The 19598-nt window shown below is 41.0% G+C and overlaps 1 protein-coding gene and 1 non-coding gene across 3 annotated transcripts in view; one reads left to right on the forward strand and one right to left on the reverse strand.

The window, feature by feature from the left end:
- Positions 1-1815: 1815 nt before the first annotated feature.
- Positions 1816-1917, reverse strand: LOC115936928 (U6 spliceosomal RNA). The gene has a single exon (XR_004072296.1). It is a non-coding gene; the product is annotated as a U6 spliceosomal RNA (small nuclear RNA).
- Positions 1918-8161: 6244 nt separating this feature from the next.
- The window catches only part of FNDC3B (fibronectin type III domain containing 3B), a 326828-nt gene continuing 315391 nt past the window's right edge, over positions 8162-19598 (forward strand). The window contains exon 1 of one of the 2 annotated variants that reach the window (XM_081829673.1): positions 8162-8343. The gene's annotated coding sequence lies outside the window, so the exon portion shown is untranslated. Of the gene's footprint in view, positions 8344-9058; positions 9250-19598 lie in introns of those variants that run through there. The other variant, XM_081829674.1, reaches the window with a different exon arrangement.

Below are 19598 nucleotides of genomic sequence, written 5' to 3' on the forward strand. Positions count from 1 at the left end.
CTCTCTCTCTCTCTCTGTATCTCTGTGTCTCGAATGAATAAATAAAAAAATCTTAAAAAAAAAATAAAAGCAATCACTATATCCCTTTGCCCAAATCACCATGATTACTTTAAGGACTGACACACAACGTAATTCGAGCCAGTGAGGTGCTAGATTTCATTTATTAGGGATTCTGGGAAAGAAGCACTTCCTTGCTTTCTCTCCAGGCCTACTGGAAAAGACTCTGTCTTCTGGAGGATGTGATATGAAGTATGAGGTCTAGAACTACGGCACACATTTTGCTGCCAGGAGGAAACCAGCTAAAGAGCAAAGTTAATATTATCTCTCATTCCCTTTATCACAGACTTTGGTATTTTAGTACTAAATCATATCATTAGAAAATGGGCATAGTTATTTATCAATATTATAATAGGATAATACCAAATATTGTCATTAGAACTCATGGCTGGATTTAAAGATTTTATTAGATTTAAATCCTAGAAATGCCACTGTCAAGGTGTATGATGTAAGGAAAATTCCTTAAATTTCCCATGCCTCTGATTTCTCATCTATGAAATGGGAATAATAAAAGTATTTATTTGTTGTAGAGATTTTCACTTCTGGGGAAGCAGTGGACAAAGCTAATGTGGAAAATCCACCACAAACAGTGAGAAATACTGGATAAAATACAATAACAGCAGTGAAGTCTAATGCATATTTGAGTTTGGAAAAAAAGTTCTTCTGTGTCATGATTGAAAAGTGTCTTACTCTGATAAAGCTTAATTCAGATAGTATCTTCTTCAAAGGTTTAAAGTGTACAAGTCAGTGGTTTTTAATCTATTCACAGAGTTGTGCATAGTTGTGCATAATTAATTTTAGAGCATTCTCATTACCCCCAAAAGAAACTCACCCCTTTAGCTCTCTGAACCCTGCCAGCCTTAGACAACCACTAATCTACTTTCTGTCTCTATATTTGCCTATTCTAGACATTTTATATAAATGGAATCATACAACATATGGCTTATGTAACTGGCTTCTTTCACTTAGCATAATACTTTTAAGGCTTATTGATATAATAGCCATGTATATCAGTACATTGTTTCTTTTTTATTGCCAAATAATATCCCATTGTTTGGATATACCACATTTTATTTATCACTTCATCAGTTGACTGACATCTGAATTCTTTCCACATTTTTGTTATTATGAAGAATGCTTCTATGAACATTTTCCAACTTAGCTATGCCTCAGTACCCAGACATTTGGTCAAACACCAGTCAAGATGTCATTGTGAAGGTATTTTTCAGATGATTTAACATTTAAATCAATAGACTTTGAGCAAAACAGATTATTCTTTATAATATGGATGGGCCATATCCAATCAGTTGAAGGCCTTAAAGGAAAAATGGCTGACATATCCAAAGGAAGAGTCTGCCTTCACATTGCTTTCAGAGTCAAGCTGCAACATCAACTCTTTCCTGGGTCTCTTACCTGCTGCCCTCATACTCACAGGAGCCAATTTCTTAAAATAAATCTCTTTTTTTCTCTCTCAATCTTTTGCTGTCACTTAGGTTACAGATTCTTTAAGGAGAGGTTGTTTAAACTTATTCAATCTTCTTTGGAATAATTATCATAAAGCTGGACATAAAATGTTGTTAATCTATGAAAAGTAAGTGAAAGTATGTTAATGTATCCTAATAAGCATAAACAATGTATTTGTTGATCCATCATTATAAGCTATGGAATTAAAAAATGATTACAGTTAGTTTCATTTGTATTAGTACTATTTTGGTTCAGGAGCTTTTAAAATTATTTATTTATTTATTTATTTATTTATTTATTATGGAATGCTTCACGGATTTGTCTGTCATCCTTGTGCAGGGGCCATGCTAATCTCTATCGTTCCAATTTTAGTATCTGTGCTGCTAAAGTGAGTGCCTGGTTAAGGAATTTTAAACCTGTTTCATTCTAAACCTAATATTTTCTTTCTTTCAATGTAGTTTGAATTGGTTTCCTGTCACTTGAAGCCAAAGAGTTCTAAATAATATACCTACCTCCCATAAGGATAGAACAGCATATAATAAAACAGACATAAGATAGGTTCATTAAAACAAGGATTAAATGGATATGAGGTATGTAATAAAACGGGAGGAAGAATGGTCTTACCGGAAATTCCAGGCTAAGGATAATTGCTGTAATTGAGAACAAAATTTATCTTGACTTTCTTAGCAACGAAGGAAAAAAGGAAACTCAATAAATTACCTTATTCTCATTGTCAAATAAAGGAAGCCTATTTCTTTATCAAGATAATGGAATATTATTCAACCATCAGAAATAAGGAAATCTTGCTGTTTGAGACAACATGGATGAACCTTGAGGGCATTATGTTAAGTGAAATAAGTCAGACAGAGAAAGACAAATACTGTGTGATATCATTTGTATGTGGAATCTAAAAAAGCCCAATTCATGGAAACAAGAGATTGTGATTTATAGACCATAAGGTATTGGGAGCCAAGGAACAGAGGTTTGGTGACCAGTAAAACAGAGTTTGTCCAGGGAGAGGAAGTGAGTCTGTGGTGCTGGCCTTATGGGGTAACTGGGGTGGACTGTCCAAATTCTACCAACAGCAGGAGGCTCAGCACAGAGGCAGGTACAATATGAGCTGCCCTGGTTGGGTGAACAAGTTACTGAAGCCAGCTGAAGAACTTGCTCATAAATTCACAGGAAACTTCTAGAAAGAACTGGAAGTGGGGCGCCTGGGTAGCTCAGTCATTAAGCATCTGCCTTCGGTTCGGGTCATGATCCTAGGGTCCTGGGACCGAGCCCCGCATTGGGCTCCCTGCTCCGCGGGAAGCCTGCTTCTCCCTCTCCCACTCCCCCTGCTTGTGTTCCCTCTCTGGCTGTGTCTCTCTCTGTCAAATAAATAAATAAAATCTTAAAAAAAAAAAAAAAAAGAACTGGAAGAGCATAAGGGGATTGAGAAAACTTACAATAATGGTGTCTGCCAGAATCAGAGAAAGGGTGTTTATTAATGTTGATGTGATCAAAATGTAACCCCTCGCTAGTGAGGTCTGAGACACAGAGATTACACATAATATACCACAGGGTATGTTTCCAAGAACTAAAAGAAATACTGCGGTAACTACATAAAAGACTAGAAATGATTTCAAATATAATATCCTGCCCTTCAAAAACAGAATGGGCACAGTTGCCTTTGTAGTAAGTTTACTCTGTTTTCAACTCATTGCTTTCTGGTCAAATTTCAGAATCTTTCCTTGATCAAAACGGTTTGTATCTTAAGCATGTAGCTAAGCTAAAGACATTTTTTTTTTTTTTTTTACTTCCTTTCTCTGTGAAAGACATATTATATTGATCTGTATCTATATCTGTCTCTACAGGCGTTTCTATTCAGGGTAAATTTTGAATTTGTTTGGGGAAGACAGTATTTAGCATAGTCATTATGAAGAGACTCAGGTATCATACAAAGCTCTCGATCTCTTAGGACGAGAAAGTGACCATAGGAGTAAATCAGGTTTGAGAGTGGGCAAGAGTGGTAACAATGACTATGAAGAAAATCAGACCAACCTGCTCCTCTGTGGTGCTGTAGTTCAGGTAAGTCAGGGGGATGGACAGATCCATAGCTTTTTTAAAAACATTGCTTCAAAATTGCCTCCATTTGCGGAAAAATTACTAGTGGTAGTCCTTGGCCTTGTTTTGTTTTCCGTTTTTATTAGTGACTTGGATGGCAACATGGAAAGCATGCTCGTCATACTTATCAATGTCACAAAGCTAGCATAGGTCGTTTGGTGACAGACTCAATGTCCAGGAAGTTCCTGGTAGGCTGGAATATGAGAAAAAATACCTACAAATAAAATTTAATGGAATTAAATAGTCAACCAATTAACATTAATTAAAATCAAGTAAGATGAAATCAATTGCATTCCTAATACACCCAGCTTGACCACTTTTCATGGAAGAGGAAACACGATTTAGTAGGATGAGGAGACAGCTAAGGAAATCAGTACCATATGACCTTGTAATGACACGGCGTTTTGTCCAAAGTGAAGCTGTAAAGGGTACCACTCTGGGCTTGTGTTCCGATGCTGCCTGAAGCATGAACAGCATACGGATACCCACCTTTCAGAGATGTTGAACAAGTAGGCCCCCAGACGTGGCAGAAGACGAGGACGGAGAGAGATCTGGAAGCCATGTGATGAGATGAGGATTCAGCTTATCCGAGATGTTTATCAGGGAAAAGAGAGTCTTCAGGGAGCATGTGACCAGGATGGTCGGTTCATTGGCAGGGAAGTCATGTAGAAGGCCACTGTTATTATTTTGTCTGCCTCCAGAGGGCAGAAACAGGACCACTGGGGGAAAGTTGCAAGGAGGCAGGTGTCTGAAGACTTGGTATAGATCTGGAGTTGCTGATAAAAGGCTGTCTCGGCAAGAAACATTTCCCTCTTCCTGGTGGTGTTGGGGCTGGGCTGGGTGCTTAGCTGTCATGGACACGGGAACAAAGATTGTGCTTTGCGAGGACGAGCAGGCTGAAAACCTTTTGCTCCCTATCAACCCTGTGATTTTCTGAGCCCTGGCTGTCATACAGCTTCTACCTGCATAATTTCTGATAACTGTGGGACCGATATTCTTGTTTGAAATGACTTTAAAAAATTATATATATATAATTATATATATTGAACTACAATTTGCCCTTGTCTTGCCTTGAACAATAGTGAAGAAGGTGAAGCTACTACCCTGACTGGTTGCATTGTTCTGGAGAAGTGGGTTTGACTACAGTTGCAGCGCTGCTCTTAGATTGTGTTGTTGACTGAGCTGGCTGTCCTTTCCTCTAGTTAGTACTCTAGTAAATTCTGAACCCTCTTCAAAACAGGATTAATTGGCTTTTTGTCAATATTCATATTGAAGCTGGTATCAGATCTGGCTCAGGACATCAGAACAAGAAGTAAATGCAAAGAGTTAATGCCCTCTATCTAAGGTCAAGATTGGGTTTCAAGATTAGAGGCAAGACTGAGCCTGCCTGCGAGAATCTAGCAACCCTAGTTATGGGCAAAGAAAGGAAGGAAGGATATTGAGACTGAGAACCTGGCTAGGTCTTCTAGATACTATGTATTACTGGCTGTAGTGATCTCTGAGAAGTTCAAATTTGAACATTTTAGACTTAGAGAAGTATTCAGAGGTTTAATGGTTTGAGATTTTTTTTAGTGCTAGTTTTAAAACTCATGCTTTCTGATATGTTAAAGTTGCGTTTCTTTTGTTATAAGGTATTTGAAATCAGGAAGTATCACTTTGAATCTTTTTTTTTTTCTTTAATACACTCAGCCTACATTGATTGCCTGGACAATAGGAAAGGCTTACAAGTCTAGATTTTGTTACACGTCATAACTTCCAGGCATCTTCATTTGGATGTTAATTTTTGTATTTGAGCAAATCCTAAACTGCTTTTGGAGCAACATTATGAGTATGGTTCCACAATTTAGGACCTCGGGTGGCAGGTGATTTGGGTTGTTAAGACCATATGGTGAGACTCATTGCCTCATATGGAGGCCCTCCTTCCCGTTTGCAGACCATCACCCTGGCTTACGTCTATCATCTCCCACCCAGGCTGGGTTCAGGGCATGCCTTTCTGATGAGAGGCCTTGTTCTACATCCTGCTTCCAGAATAGTCAGCTTTGAAACCTACTTCAATCACTCCATGCCTCTATAACCTCATTGTATTAAAATTTAAATCCTTCAACGTGTAGTTGAGAGCCCTCTCAAAGGTCCCATCTTTTTCCTTGAAGTTTCTAATTTCTGTTCTCTCAAATCCCTCCAGGAAAGACATCTTCATTCATTCAAAGAGGAACCACTATTTATTTACACCTGAGTATCAGGTGTTTGAGACTTTTTAATTCTCAGGACCTGAACAGAAGGCAATATCACCATTTAACAAGTAAATGTTTATTTAAATGTTTACTTAACAGAGGACTCAGGGAACTTTAATAACTTGCCCAACATCACTGGCTTTTGTCTGATGATAATTTCCATACTCTTTACGCTACACCATGCTTCCTCTCATTTTGCAAACATTTATCGTGGTTTCTGTGCTGGGCCAAAACTGGTGTAAGGTGTTAGGATAAGAAGATGAATGAAACACTGAGATCATATATATGAACATACATGTAAAATTTTAAGGCACTTTTGTATACGTTGATTCTTCTTCACTAGAACAAAATCAGTCTAGTGGAAGAAGTAGGCAGAAATAACTGAGATCTGGAGGGGAAACAGGAGTGTGCAAAGAGAAATAAGATTCAAGCATTTGCTGATTTAGGACCAAAAAAAAAGGGGGGGCGGATATTGAGAAATAGTTCCTTTCTTTTTGGAATTTAAATTTGATTTTGGAGCTGTGTGGGATAATAGTGAATGCAGGCAAATAGGGCCCTCCATCCTAACGGGCTTCTTTCACCAAATCTTTCCACACGGGAGAAGCCATCTTTCTAAAACATGGTTCCAGTCCTGGGTGACAGTCCTGCCTGGGGAGGGGGAAAAAAGGAAAAGCAGTGGCTCCCCAGCTCCCACCTCAGCTTCTCCAGCTTCCCTCAGAGCCATGCCCTCCAGCCCAGCTGAACTCTCATGACTTCAAAGCACATCTCTGTCCTTGTGTACATGTTTCCACTCTGTCTGGAGCCTTATGTCTTCCTCTTCTCTATCCTAAGATAATTTCCTCGTCTTTGAGCTCCAGCTAAAATCACTCTCTCCTTCCCCACAGTCTCATAGCTCTTTTCCCCAGAAGCTCATCATTCTTTTCAGCTCTTCTCACATTGCTCTGAAGCTACCGTTCATGCCCTCCACTTGATTGGGTCTTGTTCATTTTTGTATCCCCAGCATCCACCTAGCATTGTGCTTTGAATAAAGTACCCCTTACATATGTTTCTTGAATAAATTAATTGAAAGTATGTGGACGAATCCAAATGAGTAGATAAATTGGCAAACTTCAGAGGGCAGAAGGTTAGGTTCAAGTGTAGAAGGACAGGCTTGGCAAAGGAGGCAAACGCAGGCAAGAGAAATTGAGAAGACTCAGGTTAGTTGCTTGCCCTGAAATTTCAGTTCTCTGCCAGGTTCAAGAAAACTCATTATTAACATGAAATCTGGACACATCTTTCTTTCTTCTCCTTCTCCTCGTCACGCACCCCCTCCTTTCTTCAACAGGCAATTCTGATGCTAGTTCCATCTCCCTACATGTCTGAGCTAAGATCTGAGTGCTATAACAGCTCTTAAGCATTTTTCATCTCAGTATTCTTGTATGTTTTTCTGGCTTTAATACAGTACTATGTACAATCACTTTATCTGATAGATGATTGTTCTTTTTAGGTCAATGAAAGTAATGCATTGCCTCTGGTCACTACTGAGTACTGCTTTGTGACCAATAGTTGATGCTGAATGTAATTATTTAGGATACCTGGGGAGCTAAGGAGAGAAGGGGCCTTTGTGGGAGAACTTCTCTGCCTTCTTGCCTCCGGGATAATTGGAGGGGTGGGATGGGAGGCAGCCCATTAACCATTTTGAGCCCCTACAACAGGAATGCATTACGTTTAATCAATATAAGCCTAACAGTTATCTAATGAGTCACATTATGCACGATGCTATGTTTGACAGTACAGAAATACAGATACGAGTACGGATCAGCTTCTGCCCCTCTGAGTGCATATTGGGTACCGAAAGGGGGAAATAGACATTTTGACTTTGGTGTCATAAAAATCTGTTCACGCTATGTTAGTTGTATGAACAAGTGCTGTGGGAAATAGACAAGCGAGTGACAAAATAGCTCACAAGGTTGTGGGGATTTAAAAAAGTTAGCTGTGTAAATGAAAAAACGTCATAGTCTTAGCTCTGATTATTACTCAGCAAACACTGCATTTATATTGGTGTTTGGCGATCTTTTGCAGAACGCACAGCCCTCGTTTTTTAGGAGCTGCTAGTTCCCCTAAGCCTCAGACTTCTTTAGTCTGGCTGAATCAAAAAGAGTTTCTCCTCAGCTATGCAGGCCTGGGAGCAAAGGAGGCTCCCACAGCCCTGCGAATCTGAGATTTTTTTTTTGGCGGCGGCTTTACTCTGCAGTTTACGGCAGTGGGCGGGCCCCAAATCCCCATGTGGTCCCGACATCATTGACATGGCGGAATCCCCCATCAAACCCTCCTGGTAGTTATTTGAGCGGCGGCGGCGGCCGGAGGAGGAGGAGAGCGGCGGCGGCGGCGGCGGCGGCGGGAGCAGCGAAGGGGGCAGCGGGGATCCTCGGGGCTGCCGGCTGAGAAGGCGTGGGCACCCCGGTGTGTGGCGCGCCCGGAGCCCCGCGTTTCAGCCCGAGGGAAGGTAAGGCGTGCAGGATCGGGAGACTGGAGGGGACTGGGACTCCGCGCCTCGGCCGCCGGGTCCCGCGCGCTAGAAAGCCCCGGCCGGACGCCGAGTCCGCTGGAGTGCGATCCTGTCCCGGAGCGCTCCCGGCGCGCCGGGCTTCCCGGGAAAACTTGGCGCCAGACTCCTGGGGCACCCCGCGCTCGCCTGGGCACCCCGGGAACACGGGGCCCGGGAAGGGGCTGGCCTCCAATTTGGGGCCGCATCTTGCTGGGCTCGGGTCCCCCGCCCGTCCCCCCAGCTTGCCTGGGCTTGGAGGAGGGAAAGAAGCGGGTAGATTCTTCTTGATGAAAAAAAACCTGGGCAGTGGCTCCCGGGCTCTCCCTCCCCCTCTCGTCCTCCCCATCCTTCCCAGCAGATTCTGTCCGAGGAATCCGCTCCCCCTCCCGGAATCTCCGCGGCAGGAACGCTGCCCGGGAGGGGGAGGGCGGGCGGAGAGGCCGAGGAATCTTCGACGTGTCACTTTCAGAGGCTGTAGATTTCCATATGGTGGAGAGAGGAGGGCGGGCGTGCGAAGTGGGGCTGGAAGTTGGGGCCGCCTCTCCGCGCCGGGCGGGGGCGGGCCGGGACCTCGCACCCCGGGATGCTCGCGGGGAGGGTCCGGGCCCGCAGCCCCAGGAGCCGTGCCGGCCCCCTGCCCCCGGCCGGGCCTCTCCAGGACACTCCCCGCCTCGCCGCTGGCCACCTCCGTGCGCGCCACGTCCTCCCTCTCCGTCCTGCCCCCCGGGTTCCCCCCCCGGGCTGGGGGCGGTAACCGGCGGCCCCGGCCGGACTCGGCGAGCCCAGCGGCTGGAAGATCGGGCGGGGGAGCGGGGCACGGCGGGAAGGAGCGGGCGACCCGGTGTGTGGGCCAGCGGAGCTCCGGTCAGTCGGTCACCCCGAGGGGCGCCCGGGCCGGGGGTGGGGCGGGCGGCGGAATCCGCTCCCGGAGGCGGCCGGGAGGGGCCGCGCGTACCGTCTGGTGCCCGCGGCGGGGCGGGGGCCGACCGGCGTGGGAAGGCCCTGTCACCCTGGGAGGAAAGTGGGGCCTCGCGCTGTGCCCGCGAACTTTCCCAAAGGTCCGGGTCCGGGCGCCCCGTGGAAGCCCAAGCACCAGGGCCCGGTGTCCCGGGAGACGGGGCTGGGCCGCCTGGCGGCGCCGTTGGCGGGGAGGCTTCCAGGAGTGCGCGATTGGAGTTGGAGCTTTTCGAATCCCAGCTCCCACCATGCCATTCCAGACGAAGGGAAGCAGTGACATATTATCCAGACATTGCCGTTTGCTGACTTCCTTAAAAGTTACAACTCTTTATTTTCTCTTCAGCCTAGCATTTCCTTGAAAAAAAAAAAAAAATGGAATTTGGCCGCGATGGGCCGACGCTGAGGCCCCAAATCCACACGTTTATCTCTCCATCCCTGTCGGTTTCTAGTCTCCCTCCCCTTCTCACACCCAGGCTTAATCATATTTTGGAACGGGAGAGATCTTTTGTTGGGTGGGCACCCTTTGATTTGCTTGTCCGTTTATTTTTTAATGTGCGGCTAATTTGATTTTGAATTTCCTCCAGTTTCCAGGCCCTGCTAGGGAAAACTAAGGGAGAAGAATAAGACACATTTTTTTTTTGAAAAGTGGAGAGAGGTGGGGCATTGGGAAAGGGGAGGCATCGCGGTTGTGGGCAAAGAGTCAGGGAGCAGACAGACCCGGAAGAAAAGGAATCTGCTCTGGAATAACACTTTTTTTTTTTTTGGAGGCTGCAGGCCTTGGGCAAAAATGCACCGCTCTGTTCTGATCTCTACTGTCTGAGTTGCTCTTCCACTCTTCAAATTAAAGCTGTGACCCTGGGGTCCTGAACAGGCTGGGGAAGAGGCCTATACCCCAAGGCAGCCAGTGGCCCTGGTTTTGTGCCTTGTGTGGGGGCCCTTGGTTCCCCCTCATTGGAGGCAGGCTTTGTAGACCTAGCGTTCAGTCAATTTCCTGGTTCCCAGGGAGCAGCTGTTAACCAGAGTAAAGTCTTTGGGCATGTTTCTGACCCTGCAAGGAGATCTCACCCATGAAGGTGTAATTCTCACTTTGTTTAGACACTTGAGGGTCACCCACAAACTGGGTAAGAACGAGGCATAGCTGGTTAAAAAAAATCATTAAAAAGTTCTGTTTAAACTCATGTGCTTTTAAAGTGTTCTGGTTTAAATACTAAGAAAGAAAAACTTATCTGTAAAGATAGTGTTCATTTAAAAGAGATGTGAAAAGTGCAAGATACCATCATGGAATAGGGGTTGTAGTGTCTAATTACAGTATATACAATTTCAGAAGGATATTCCCGTAACCTTTTGAGACAGACTTTATAAATAGCCCGCATCAGACTGTGGACTGTTGGAGAGCCAGTATTGTGGGGTTTTGGAAGAATGCTTGGGATTGGCTAGGAGGCTATAGGAGCCTAGGTAGTAATTTATTCAGTAAGAGATTGTGCCCCTTTTGCTGAACACTTCATTTAACATGGTAGGATTTGATAGTGTCCTTAGACGTTAGCCAGAAGAACTTCTTAAAACTTTGCAGTGTAGGAGAATGAGGCTCAGGGGGGAAAGTGACTTGTCCAGCGTTGCTGTCATTGGCTAAAGTCTAATATAGGATTGTATTAATAACTACTCTTTCTTGAATTATCTAATGTGTACTAAGCCCTATATACCGTGAGTTTTTTATATATTATCTCATTAAAATTGTAATAACAGTCTTTAAATTTACGTGATGTTATAGACATTCTATAGACAAGGATGTTGAGGTTCACAGGAATTAAACTAACTTGTGTGAGATCACTTTGCTACCCACAGGGTTTTCTTTGATGGCAGAAATGGCTCCATAGCTCTGCTGTCCAGTACGGTAGCCACAAGGCACGTTAGCTCTTGTGCGTTTGAAATGTGGCTATCTTACATTTTATTTACCTTTTTAAAAAAAAATTGTATTTACTTTTAATTATTTTAAACTGCTACTGTGGCTAGTGGTTACCATATTGGAAATCACAATGTAGAACTTTCTGACTCCCAAATATGTTCACTTTTAACTGGATCGTATTGCTTTTTAGATCTAGTTCAGTGTTCTTTCTTCACCAGAAGATGCTTAGATTCAGCCTTCCAGTGGAATTAAATGCGGATTTAGCTATAGCTCGGTTTTGCTTTTATACCTTGACTGGATAAAATAAACACATTTTTTTTTTAAATGCTAAAATAACATAGTTTAAATTGATGGACAAAATGTAAATGACATTTTCTTGTTTGGTTGAAATAATCGTTTATAGGAACTGCTGAAAAGGCAGAGCTTGTTGGTTATTTTAGTGTAATAAAGGAGTGTAGATAGGAGGCAATATGAAAAATCACTGATGGGGGGGGTTAAAAAAAATGACCTGCTAATAATCGTGTTTACCTAGTCACTGGGTGATTCTTTCCATATGACTTCGTGTCAGGTAAATAAAAATGTGAAACCATCATTCACTTTTCCTTATGTAGTTGCAGAATTAATCTGAAGAATTAAAATCATTGCTTTACTACCAAAGAATACATTCAAATATAAAACACTATATTTCATCTATGAATTAGGAAGAATATATTTAAGAGGAAACAAACAGCCAGGAATACTCTTGGTGGCAAATGGTCAAGTAGTTTTCTGATTAGTGAGTCCAATTTATCTTTGTTGTGTTTTAGAATTCATCTGATAGAAGGAATTCAACAACTTTCTTGATTTTGTATGAAATAGTGAAAATTCCAGCTCCTGTTAAAGTAAGCATTTATCTGGATTCTATCTATAAATGTCCAGTAACTGAATACTTTTTGGAGCCGGGGGGGGGGGGGCATACTACTTTCAGGAAAAGACAAATGATAAAGTAATCTTATTATTAGGATTTTTAAAGAAGTAACTTCCAGGTTCAGTATAAATATATCTGAATCTGTTGTGTCTTTCATAGTTACTGTACTTCCCAGGATTAATTGCAGTTCATGATCCTGGTACTAGAGCATTATTTGATCCTGAAAGACCTACACTTGTAAATCAGCTTTAAATTGATCTGTATTATTTTAGTGTTAACGTGAATTGCATGGCCTCCAGCTCTTTCAAACTTGTAAATTCAGTTACAGGTGAGTCATTAGTTAATGACACTGTTGAGATAGCTGAAACACCCTTTTCATACCCATTCCTGACCCTTGGGAGCATAGTTATTTTCAAGGAACCAGGTTATAAATAGGATTATAGTCTTCTCTCGTGAGTGTGACCAACATAGGAAACACCATTTAACTCATGATACATGGTTCCATTTGTCGAACGTCAAGGCGTTTAATACAAGTAAGAGACTTACTAAAATCTTTTAAAAGACAAAAGATGTTGAAAGATGGGCAAATAATGGGCAAAGATTAGAAATCTTAAATGTCTGGTGAGGGCTGCCTCTGAGCATCAGTTTGAAATCAGAGTATCTACTCTGCCAAGGACTTACTTTACTTTTTAACTGTGTATTTTTTTATAAACTTCTGAACGTCTCTCAGTTTGGGTTTCCTGATTTTATTATAAAGAGAAAACATCTCATCCATACCTTTTTTTTTTTTTTCAAATGGTTGTCCAAGGGATTAATGAGTCAGTGTATTGGAAAGTGTTTGGTAAAGCCTTATGCAAACTCCATTGTCTGTTATATTCCAAAGTTTAAAATAGCTGTTCTGTTACATTACTTAGCACATTTTTAGGGACCTCCAAATTGCACGTGGACAGTTTGAAAGATAATTTATTTTCCCCTTTTTGATGAGTAAATAAAGCTTAAAGCTCTAGGTTGCGGTGTTCATTTTCTCTCTCTTCTGATAGAATAGTTGATTTGTGACCTCTCAAAAATTGTACTGTACGTAGGTCATCCCAGCTCCATGTTTGGGGAAGTTTTTCCTTAGATGTAGCTTATAGCTGGCTAGCATTGCTGACGTGGACACGACAGTCTGCTTGATTTGGGGTTTTTCTTGAGATAAGGGAGAAAGGGCAGTCTTTTAGAGGAACTTTCAATACTGAATGACAGAGGCAGAAGGCTTTAGTCATTGTATATTAGTAAGCCTATTATTTGAGCTTTCAGTCATTACAGCCGAGAATGGGGGGAAAAGAATATTTTCAGGTAGAGGTAGCTTTGCAGCTTACCTATGTTTCCATTTTAGAAATCATAAGTGCCATTTCTTCACATTAACGAGAGTTTATGTGTCCATTAAATGAGAGTTTTTTCTGGTAAGATTTTCAAGCAAACCTTAATTCTCATCGTATGGCTGTTGGGAATACACTTAAGTGCTTGAGGAGAAACTTTATTCTTTAGTTAGAATGCTTTGAATATAGGAATATTCATAGGTGTGTATATATATACTTTTTTGCCTTAAAATATAAAGTATGGTGGGGCCCCTGGGTGGCGCAGTCGGTTAAGCATCTGACTCTTGGTTTCAGCTCAGGTCATCTCAAGAGTCTTGAGATGGAGCCCCACACATGGGGCTCTGTGCTCAGCGAGGAGTCTGCTAAAGTTTTTCTTTCCCTCTCCCTCCGTCCCTTCCCGCACTCTCGCGTGCTTTCTCTCTCTTTAAAATAAATAAATAAATCATTAAAAAATATAAAGTATGGTATGGTGTTATGTGCTTCAAAAGGCGGAAAATACTTGAATCGTTGTGGTTAAACAGAGGCAGGTCTCTGTAGAAGTCAAGCACAGGCTCACTGGGAGGATGACCTGATGGTAGTTGGGCGCTTAGGAGAGGCTAGTCCCTAGTCATGAGCTTATCTGGAGGGGAGTTGTTTATGGTGCAGTTTAACTGTTTAGGATCAGTCCTTGGGGACCAAAAATATGGGGGGGTTGGGCAAGGGGATAGAGGGACAGGAAGTTTTTTAAGCCGCCAAATGTAAATCAGGTAAGGTAGGTAGATCCAGTGGTTAGCCATCTACAGGTGGGGGGTATTTCTCATTTTGAAAGTGGATCTATCTTTGAATCTTTCTCTTTTTTGCCCCTGATCAAAAAATCATCCCTTTTTTGAGATATGCAAGTTTAGCATTCTGGTAACTCCTGGATTGTAATTTTCAATGCCCTTGGCTGATGAGATGCCCTTGGCGGTACTCACTATTGTTTCAGGCATTGGCTCCTGATGTTTTGTTTCTTTGATATCTTGACAACTGCTTGTAAGTTTTAAATAACAAGAGGGAGAAGATTTTAGTGAGATGGTATTTAATTTTATTTCATTCACTTGTTTATTGCCCCAGAAAGCATTTATTGAGTTCTACACTAGATTCTTCGTTAATGGAGTATTCTACTCTATTCAGACTTTTTTGGGGCAAATGCAAAGCATTTTTCATTAACTTACAGGGCTATTTTCCTCATGTTTTTGGAATGTTGTGTAGAGAACGGTGTCTGCCACCAAACTCCTAGGGCAGGGTGGTAGCAACTTCAATTCTTTAATCCTTTCTGAAATTTGAGAAATGTTAAAATTGGAGCACTTACAGGCTATGTTTAAAACTTAATTTATATTCGAATTGAAGGCTTCTGATACATCCCGTTTTGACTCTGGAAGATGAAGATTTTTATAAAGGCAACGAATCAGAAAAGTTTCCTTAAACTAAGTATAATACCAACTCATGGTCTTCCATTATGAAAAGCTTTCTGTTGAAATAACTGTCTAGAAAATTGTCTTTATACTTGAGCAAATGTGGTAAATTTGAGAGGTAATTGAAGACTCTAAAATCCCAGGAAATGGCATGATTTAATTTATTCTTAAGGGATTCAGCTTCTCCACAACTGGTGAAAGAGGGGTCTCTATTAAAAATAACTCCATTGTTCTTGATGTAACTAATTAGGAATTTGCAATTATCCAGGCAAGTCTAGGATAAAGTTTGGTTTCCTATTCTATATGAAAAGGTTTTCCTGTAACAGCAGTTTAAATAGATCATAAGAGGGAATATATTTTCCAAATTAGGAGAACAAACTACTTTTAAGCACTTTGGAAAAATCATTTTATTAAAAGCAGTGTAAAACTGCAATAGGGGTTGAAGCTAGTTCTACTGGGGGGCGTTTCATAGAATGCAGGAGCCCTTGGACATTGTTGATTTACTCAATGCTGTCCCATGCTAGGAACAGTTTACTAGCAAAAGTTAGAACTCTATTTTTGTATGCAGAGTAAATCACAACAACAAGCAAGTATCTATTACACCCTACCCCCACCAGTAGACTCCAACTATGCCTGTTTATTTGTTTTGGAGTTTTTCTGTTGACATTTGCTTCCCTACTTGTTAATTTCTTTTATCACCTGTAAGCACTTGATGGCAGATTTCGGTGAGAGCAGGTGTTAAAGGTTTAAGAACATCATTATTACTTTCAGTTGCCCATCTCCCCTGCCTCCGCTGTTTGGGCAAACTTGTGGAAAGCCGTAAGTAGTAGGTAAACAAGCCCATTACGCACCCTCCTCCTCTGCTTTTACTAAAGCAGGACCTTCCTGGGCAGCTGAATGAACTGACCGGTAAGAACAATAAATTTCTTTAAAATTATTCGTATATTTACATGCAATTACTCAGACAATGAAGTTTTCTAGCATATGACTTTTTAGGGGTCAGATTGACCAGTTTTTACAGTATAAGTTGTATGTGTGGGATACTTAATACATTTTTAGGATATTATGCTTCATTTTCTATTTTGAAGTGTTTTTTTTTTTTTTAAACTGTATCTTCCATTGTTTAAGTTGTTTAGGGGGAAAGTACTGTCTTTAGATATTGCTCTTCTCTGGTTTTTCTTAAGAAAAATAATTCCAATTTAGAGTAATAGAGGTAAACGTTGTTTTGAATTAGTGAATCAGAAAAGACTTAAAAGTACATTGACTCGGAACCCTACTATATTTGCTGTTGAGAACGAAAAAGGTAGAGCTGCTGGAAAAAAGTTTTGTGGTTTCTCTAAAAATTAAATACAGAATTACCTAGCAACTACATTCTGAGGTATGTACCCCAAATAACTGAAAGCAGTGACTCCAACAGATACTTGTACACCAGTGTTTATGGCAGCAGTATTTATAATATCAGAAAGGTGGAAACAACCCAAGTGTCCATTCACAGATGAATGGGTAAAGTGTGGTATATACTTACAATGGAATATTATTCAGCCATTAAAAAGGATTGGGATTCCTACACATGCTACAACATGGATGAACCTTGGAAACATGCTGAGTGAAGTAAGGCAGACACAAAAGGACAAATGCTGTGTGTTTCCACTTACATGAGGTACTTAGAAGAGGTAAATTCATAGTCACAAAGTAGAATAGAGATTACCAGGGCTAGGGGGAGGGGGATTAGGAGTTACCTTTTAATGGATATAGAGATTCTGTTGGGATAATGAAGTTTTGGAAATGATTCACGGTGATGGTTGCACAACATTGTGAATGTACTTAATGCCACTGAATTGTATGCTTAAAAATGGTCAAAATGATAAATGTTATGTATATTTTACCATAATAAAAAACAAGAAAAAATACTGAAGGAAATTTATTCCACACCATCGCAGTTTGTCTCTATTTGCTCCCCCTTGGTCTACCTCCTTGGTGGTATGTAGGTTTTTTTTTTTTCTTTTTTTCTTTCCTCCTCCTATTGCATTCTAAAGGGAGATTCCCGTAGGCCATTTTTAGAGATCAGAGTGTCCTCATTTTATTAACTGACTGAATTTAAGAGACTGTTTAAAAGTAGTAGATCTCTGGAGGGGAAAAAAAAGACCTTTTAATATTTAGATGAACCCGGTAGTTTATTAATATCCACAGACTATGTAGGCACGGAAAGGTACTCTATCCTTTTACTGTGAGTCATCTAAAAACCAGGGATGTACAATTAGACTTGTCATATTTTCTATTCCATTTGGTCATCTTCAGTACTTTAGGAAAAAGTTTCATTTCCACTCAGAAACGTTCTTAGTCATCTCAGTTAGTACTAATGTTGGAAGTGTTTAGGTGCTAACATTCTTCAGTTCCTTAGACTAAACCCTGTTGGAAGGGATAGAGTGAAAGAAAGCATGTAGTATTCTGTTTTATTCATTATGAACTTGTTCCTAGCAGCTAATAATTTTGTGGTAGTTACTGCACCCTGAATGTTGGTGGTTTGTTTTTTGTTTTTTTGCTTCTGAGATATTGGTGTTGAGTTTGGGTAGGTCACTTGTAAAAAGATGGCGGGATTCCCATTAAGTGATTAAGTATAAAACTTAAACATCAGGGCGCCTGGGTGGCTCAGTTGGTTAAGCGACTGCCTTCGGCTCAGGTCATGATCCTGGAGTCCCGGGATCGAGTCCCGCATCGGGCTCCCTGCTCGGCGGGGAGTCTGCTTCTCCCTCTGACCCTCCCCCCTCTCATGTGCTCTCTCTCATTCTCTCTCTCACAAATAAATAAATAAAATCTTTAAAAAAAAAAACAACTTAAACATCAGATATAAATACATGTTAGGAATACTAGAAATATCATAAAAAGTCAAGTGGAAAGATTTAAGTTCATATACAAATAGGTTATAGGGAAAATTACATTGCTTTAATTATATATGTATGTAATTAATTAAAAAAAAGCATTTGTCATCCATAACAGTTCTTTAATTCCTGAACTCCTGGAAAACAGTATGAAGTTGCAAGGGTATATGATGGTAGTGAATGTGTACTCTGCTCTCTCTATGGGTATGCTGTATTTTCTTTGTTGTGTATGTAAATAGTATTCATGCCATAGCAGGCCATTTTTGTGGTCTAATTACTCCACAGGCACTCTCATTACCAACTGATATCAAAAGGCACTGAGAGCCATGATCTCTTTATATGTAGTAGAGACATGAAGAATTATAACATGTTTGCAGAGTGCTCTTTATTGATTTTGGCCTACTCAAAAGAAAAGAATGTCCTATCCATTTTGCATATCCTCATTATGTTCCAGAGCCTCCTTTTAGGTCATTTGTAATTTTCTTTAAATTCTTCTAGCACTTTGGGGCACCTGGGTGGCTCAGTCGTTAAGTGTCTGCCTTCGGCTCGGGTCATGATCCCAGGGTCCTGGGATCGAGCCCCGCATTGGGCACCCTGGTCCACGGGAGGCCTGCTTCTCTCTCTCCCACTCCCCCTGCTTGTGTTCCCTCTCTCGCTGTGTCTCTCTCTGTCAAATAAATAAATAAAATCTAAAAAAAAAAAAAAAATTCTTCACTTTATCTGTACTTTTGAGAATGCTTGTCCTTTTCAGTGTTGTCCAGTTGTCTCCTTGCTCCCCTAACTTGAATGTAAGGATGATAACTGATTTAGGGTCTTTCATGGTGAGTGCATAGTAAATGTCCCTTGGATGGTTGAATGGATGGATTCCCAGGTTGAATGTGCCATTTACACTTCACGCAGTGCCTCTCCTCAGGTGCTCTGTCAGTATTTCTTCTACTGAAGTTGACCTCTTAGAAGCATGGGCCATGTTGTGGACATTTTTGTGTTTCCAACAGTGTTCCTGAGGTTTTTTTTTTTTTTTCCCCTCATAGTGGGGATCTAATAAATATTTAAAGTAAAACAAAGGCATGAGTCACCTTCAGTGCAAGTCTGGCTTTGCATTTATTACTATTTTAAAGAAATGAAAGGGGTGCTTGGCTAGCTCAGCCAGTAGAGCATGCAACCCTTAATTTTGGGGTTGTGAGTTTAAGCCCCATGCTGGGTGGAGAGTTTACTTAAAAAAAAAAAAAAGGAAAAAAAGAAAAAAAAAATAAAGAAATGAAGGTTTTCCAGAGAATAAATGGGCTTTTTCATTTCTCTGTTAGGTTGCTCATTGATTTTGAAAATTTTAACAAATAGCTTCTATTTGTATTCCCTAAAAATGTCCTTGATTATATATATTTTGCATATCCATTGGACTCAGTTTGGGAATTACGGCAATTATTTTATGAAAAGTAATTTTTTAGAGATTTGTGGTAGTTTAAAATAATCCTTTTATAGGGAAATTCTAGAAGGGTGATATGAAGGGATGGAAATAAACCAAAATGTGCCTTGCTGAGGTGTTGGGGGCCCAGCTGAGATAGTTGATTCTGCTAGACTAGTGGCGAAAGTGTAAAACCTTAGTAAAACTAAGCCATGGAGAACGGGTCAAAGAGCACATCATAGAAACCTGAGGAGAGTGACCTCAGCTATTTGAAGGTAAGGAGCTTTACCTTATTCAGAAGGTGGAGTTAAAGTATGCTGGAGAAGAGCAGAATCTTTTTTTTTGTTTGTTTAAGATTTTATTTATTTGACAGA

Source organism: Leptonychotes weddellii, chromosome 1, assembly GCF_054177405.1.
Source record: "Leptonychotes weddellii isolate Sample4059 chromosome 1, ASM5417740v2, whole genome shotgun sequence".
NCBI lineage: Eukaryota > Metazoa > Chordata > Mammalia > Carnivora > Phocidae > Leptonychotes > Leptonychotes weddellii.